We start from the raw sequence: 6,000 nt of genomic DNA on the forward strand, positions 1-6,000 counted from the left end.
GACTTCATCCAATGCTTTATTTTCTATTCGCAACTCTGTCATGGGCCCACAATACTCACTACTTGCGCACTGTCACGTGACGCTGTCTGGCAGTAGCTGCGCGAACAGCCCGAGTGACGCGTTTGAGCAACGAAGACACCCTCGCGTCGATCGCCGCCGGCCGGCGCTGCATGCGATCGAAGGGGTGGACGCCTTCTTTGTGCAGCGGCGAAATTCTCGCGCCCAGGCCGTGTCCATGGACGAGTCTCTTAGTTCCTCGGGCACTGGCCGCCCTGGCCTCGATGCACAAAGGAAGAAGGATTGTTTCCGGAGCAAGTCCGAAAGCGAGCGAACACTTTCGGGCCTGTCTGAGCATCTTCCGCCTCAGCTTTCAGCACCCCTCTATCTCTCCCTGCCACCGCCTTCATGCCACCTTCCCTCTTCTTTTTACCCCTCTCACCCGCATTCTATCCCTTTTTATTTATTTATTTTGTCTGTAGACGCGCTTTGCTTTTACTACCACTCGCCCTTTCCTTGTCCGCCGCCTTCGGCAAGGAAACAGGGACGCTAAGCAAACGCAGTAATAAATGTGTTGCTGCAATAATGAGATATTTGTAAAACGAGAAGTGCCCAAGGAAAGGAGTTTCTACAAAAATGAAATCAGCCCCCGCTTCTTTATTTCCCTTCAGTACGCAGTCGATCGGTGATATAAAAAGAGAAAAAGCATGCTGTAAATAGTTGTCCACTGTTGAAGCTTTGACAAGTCTTCAAAGCTATGGATAGCTATCTCACGCAACCCTCAAATATATATAGTCGTAGTTCTTTCATCCCGTGACAGACTGGTGAGAAGGAGATTTCACCGCGGAGCTATACAAAACCAGACTTCACACAAACGCAACCCTCCATCCGAAGTGGCACAAGTTTAGGCCCGCTTTCTTTTGGTTACTGACAAGCCGTCATTCTTCTCTGTGCATTACAGCCCGCGACTAACATCAACACCACCAGCAACGACGGTCGCGGTCCCATAGAGCCGCCGCAGACAACGATGTACTCATATCTCGTCGGCACGTCTTCATTTCCTAAGGCCATCTCACCAGGCATCTCCTCTTCTTTATCTTCGTCTTCTGGGCGCGATTCCATTGGTGAGCACGGGTCGGTCAGGAGAGACGCCTAAAAGCGGCTGCCGTCTGCAGAGGCGCAACTATACTACTAGGCCGACGGCCTGGCGAAACGGAGAGCAAGAGGCACGTGGGAGAACGGACTGCGTAGCTGCGAGAAAAAAAAGGGTATACGAACGAATAAAATAAAAGTAGAAGCGTGCGGCGTGATCCAGCCATCGCGCCGAAAGAGAGCGTGCATAGCGTTCTCCGAGCGGCAGCAGCGCGTCGCGTAAAAACGGCCTCCTCCTCCTTTTATTTTTCCCCCTCCTCACTTGCCCTCGCGAACCTCCTCTCCCTCGCGCGTCGAATCGTCGTCGCGGCGCCGGCGCCGTGACAAACGGCCCGCGACGCGATCCCCGGTGCGGATTGCGACGCCGCCGCCGCTGCTCCCTCAGCGTACGCCAATGGAAGGGTTGTCAAAACTGGCCCCGCGCGAGTGAGGACGGAAGAGGGCTTCTCCGAGTTGAGAAGGGTGGCGAGGCGTAGGGAAAGGTGCAAAGACTGATGGGCGAGGCGAAAGGGCAGATAAGCGGTAACAGCGTAACGTGGTCCTTGGAAAATGTGCCCGGTAGGGAAGCGGAACGGGCAGAACAACGGGAGACGGCGGATTCTGCTCTTGATTTTCTTCTGCGTCTCATCTTGTTCTTAACGTTTAAAGGGTTTCACTTCAGCACGTGATAGTATGCAAATTTTTGGTGAGTTTGGGGAGGAGATCACATCATTTTCAGCACGAATTAAACGCCTCTGATTAAATGTTGGATCAGAAATAGTTGGTCTGCCCGTCGGTTCGGCCCAAGCACCCAAGCTGTGCGCGTCTTATGAGTGGAAAGAGGAGGGGGGGGGGGGGGGGGACGCTTCACACCAAATCGCACACAGACCAAAATTAAGCAGCATGAGCGTACGGGCTGGTGGATTTGGGCAGGAGCCACACAACACTGCGGGCAAGTGAGATTCAGACTGGAGTGACCAGTGCGTAAACGAGGCCAGCTCTCGTTATTGCACACTATTCGCAAATGAAAAATACAGTAGAAACGTGGCACGAATATTTTTTTTGTTTTTATCTGCTTGCTCTGTTAAGGTGCTCTAGTAACGGTCATCACAAGAGGGGTTCTCTGAGGCGCACTGTGTGGTACAATATACATCGATTCTGTCGCAGCTGTCAGCCCTCATTTCGCTTCCAATGCTGTTGGAAGTGAGCACTTGTTAGGCATACTTCGCTGTCTTTCTTCCTTCTTATGGTTGTGCGGTTGACCCCGAAAGTCACACGCGCAGAGATTATGGGAGACAAGCAGAGTTGGTGGTTCCTGTATTAGGCTTTGCATAGGCTTCTTCTAGGTTTTTGTACTCGTCAGATTTCGATCGATAGGTCTTCGACTGGAGGTTTCACTGCCAGTGAATGAGTGAGAAACAGGCGGTCAGTGAGCGAGCGATATCAAGCGACGAAAGAGAGGAATCGCGTGAGCGTGCAGGTGTGCATGCGTGTCAGTCGTTCATGCTTTAAATATAACTCGTACACACAGAGTCGTGGACACTGAGGCGAGCTATAGGTGCGAAAGTCAAAGCGGCTATGGTTGTTGTAGTTTTGTTGTATACTCAGTGAAACTATCTGGTTTCTCTAATTTCTTTCTTTCTCTCTTTCCTTCTTCCTTTCTTTCTTTCTTTCTTTCTTTCTTTCTTTCTTTCTTTCTTTCTCTCTCTTTTTCTTTCTTTCCTTCCTTCTTTCTTTTTTCTCTTTCTTTCTTTGCTTTGATGCAATGAACAAGCGTGAAGTCATAGAATCTAAACAGAAGTTATGGGAAATAAATGCTGTGAAAATGTACTCTTCATGCACGATCTTTTCACTTACCGCCGTAAGGAAGGAAGTGAGGCTGTTTGGAAAGTGGGTTTTGCAAAGTGTATTAAAGCCTACCTATTATACTCCCAAAATGCAGTTTTATGCTCGAAGCTCGAACTCGTTTTTAGCTTTTGCAGCTGCGATAGGTTATCTGCGGCCGTAAAAGCAGGCTTAAGTAGGCGCTAAAATCTTATGGTCGACGCAAATTTAGCGCATCACAATGTTTTTTTTTCTTCCCGCAAATGTAGCTTCACTGCAGTGCACAAAAGAGCTCTGCGTAGCGCACTTAACGGCAAAGTGCAAATTCTACGCGTTCGTAGGAACAGAAAGAATCATGCACGCTACAAGGGCACATGACCAACTTTTTCTCATTCACAGCTGGTAACTGCTGTATGACACGGATAACAGTGCAGAGGTGCCCACTTGCGTGCATTCCTGGAAATAGGAAATATGAACGGCCGAGTTACGTGTACGTGGACGCTAAGAACGTCAACGTAGACGAATAGAGTAGCAAAAAATGGTGAGGTAAGACAAATCGTCTTATAGCTCTTCTGCTAGCCATGCTCAGACACGAAATTATGTTGATTACTGGTAAGGTAGTAATTAAACTGAAAGAAACAAGCTCGCTTCCACGGGCCACGCTAACCTTAACAAAATGCCCATTATGTCAGGGCATTGCGACAAGGGCCAATAAGACTGATAAAAAACAAAACAGCGCTCACAACACTGGCGATCACATGTCTTGGCACATTATGTGAGTGCAGGCTTAAGAAAATAGCTTCTTTTGTTCCATCACCTTATTAAAATATTCCAATTGTTCGCACTCCACGATAATTACAGACAGTGGTGCAGCAGGAAGCTGCACTGCAAAGAGCCGTAAAGAATTACTAATTGCCCTCAACAACACCCCGGAACGCTTAAACACGAGTCTCTATATACGGGACGCTTTGTATAGACGCCCAAATAGAGGGCGTCTCATTTTCGCCTAGTTCTTTCGCCAGCCATTGTCTTTCTGCTCGCGCACAACTCAACTGGGCAGCTAATGGGTACGGAGACATCGGGCAAAAGAGGAGAAAAGGGATAAGGGAGGGGGGGGGGGGGGGGGGGGAGAGAGAACGCTCAAGCACCGACATCGCGTCGCATTCGGGTCACAATTCGATCGCGGAGGAAGGACGCAGCAGCAGCAGCAGCGGAGAAACCCCGGGCCACACTGTGTTTCCCGAGCGGTCAATACGAGGCTTTCCCGAGCGCGGTTTCCCTCCCCGCGGGCGCCGCTCATCCTTGGCCAAGATCGCTTACTTCGGGTCGCTTCCCCTTCTATCTCGTTTCGCCCATCGCTCGCATTTTTAATCCAGTGAAGGACTCGGCTTAAAACACTCACGTTGCGGGCACTTATCATTGCTAGTCTTGTCCACTTGGGGCGTCTCAGTCTTGGTTCGGGACTGTGCACACGTGCATTTGTAGATAAGTACGAGAAAAAAAAACGATATGGTGAATGCAATGTTCGCGAGCAGCCGCGTAAAAAAGCTGCAACGGAAAATATTGACCGACACGAACACATAGATATGTGAAATTCATAAGATGTACGACTCCCGCCTCCGTCCCCTCTTCCCTCCCTCTTCCCCCCTATCCCAAAATTTCTTATTTTCTCAGTGTCCCGATTTATCCAGGCAAGTAACCTTCGATGCTTTGTTATTGTATGCGTGCACGAGCACGCGCTTGTCATGGAAGCGAAAGTTTGCGGGAGGGGAATCTGCGTGCACGGCCCGGCCATGTCTTCGGCAAACAGAGCACGCTCAAGGCTGACAACGAGCGGCGCTGCCCCCAGAGACTTGGCGTCGTATCACCGATGCCGTGTTTGGATGTCTCAGAGCCCTTTTGTGTGCCGCTGCGGTATTGTTCTTTATCTTACAAGCCTGCAGGGAGAACGATAATGAATGGTGAATCAAACAAAAAAAAAATTGGAAAAAAGGGGTCAGACCAGAAAGAGTACTCTGTATGTTTAGGTTCTCCTGACGTTCGCGTTAAGTTCCTTGGTGGCCGTTCTACTGGCAACGCTCAGTTGAATGGCCGTGTGCGCCATATATAGCTTCCAGGCGGAGTAACGACTGCGCAGCTGTGAGCTTACTACTGATATTGTCCCACTCACAAGTCGGCCAAAACATGGTCTTGATGCGCCTGTTCTTGTCACTGCTCACTCTGTAAATCTGCGCCAAATGTTTACGGTGTACCCACCCCCTCCCCCACCCTAACTGTTGTGAAAATGTTTTATAAGAGTATAGTTTAACTTTACTCTCTTTAGTTCGATTCGACCTGCGGTAAACAGGTAATGGCTGGCGGACGGAATGCTGCAATTTCTTGCTGGGCACAAAATGACCGTCCTTCTCTGTTTGATCTTTTTGGTGCTGCCGTCATTAGGATAGATTTCTCTTGACCCCTTTTAGCATATTACTGCAATGCCAAAGCAGTTGATATGCTCTGTCACAGCTGTCTATTCGTTAAGTCGAAACTCTTTACCTCTGTGTGTTTCATACCCAGATTGGTGCTCTGCTGGCAATGGAAGGAATTGAGAACGGCACGATTATTCACGATTACTTACTGTTGCATTTCTTTAAGGTTTGTGCAAGTGTTGAAAGGGTTCCTTGCGTTGTCGACGTTCACGTTACTCGCTTTCTCATAATACGGCATTTTCAGTCATTAGACTGCGGACTTCGTAAAGCACAACCTTCACTTTTGTAAGAATTTTTTGTAGGCATTCATAGCTTTCAGGTCTGCTAGCGAAGAGAGATGTTCTTGATGTCCAACGACTCATGGTGGCGACTCAGAGAAGTTTTTAGACTTGCGGCTACGAAAGACACTCTGAAAAGGAACGACTCTAACGTGCCCACGGAGCGGGCAGTACTATGCTCAACTACCAGAAACGGCTTTGCGCGCGGCGCGACGATATTTCCTTTACCATTCCCCATCCCAGTTCGAAGCCTAGAGCTGCATTTTTCGCTCACTTCCAAGGCTCCATCGTGTGCAGGA

The sequence above is a fragment of the Amblyomma americanum genome, chromosome 3 (genome assembly GCF_052857255.1).
Source record: "Amblyomma americanum isolate KBUSLIRL-KWMA chromosome 3, ASM5285725v1, whole genome shotgun sequence".
Taxonomy (NCBI): domain Eukaryota; kingdom Metazoa; phylum Arthropoda; class Arachnida; order Ixodida; family Ixodidae; genus Amblyomma; species Amblyomma americanum.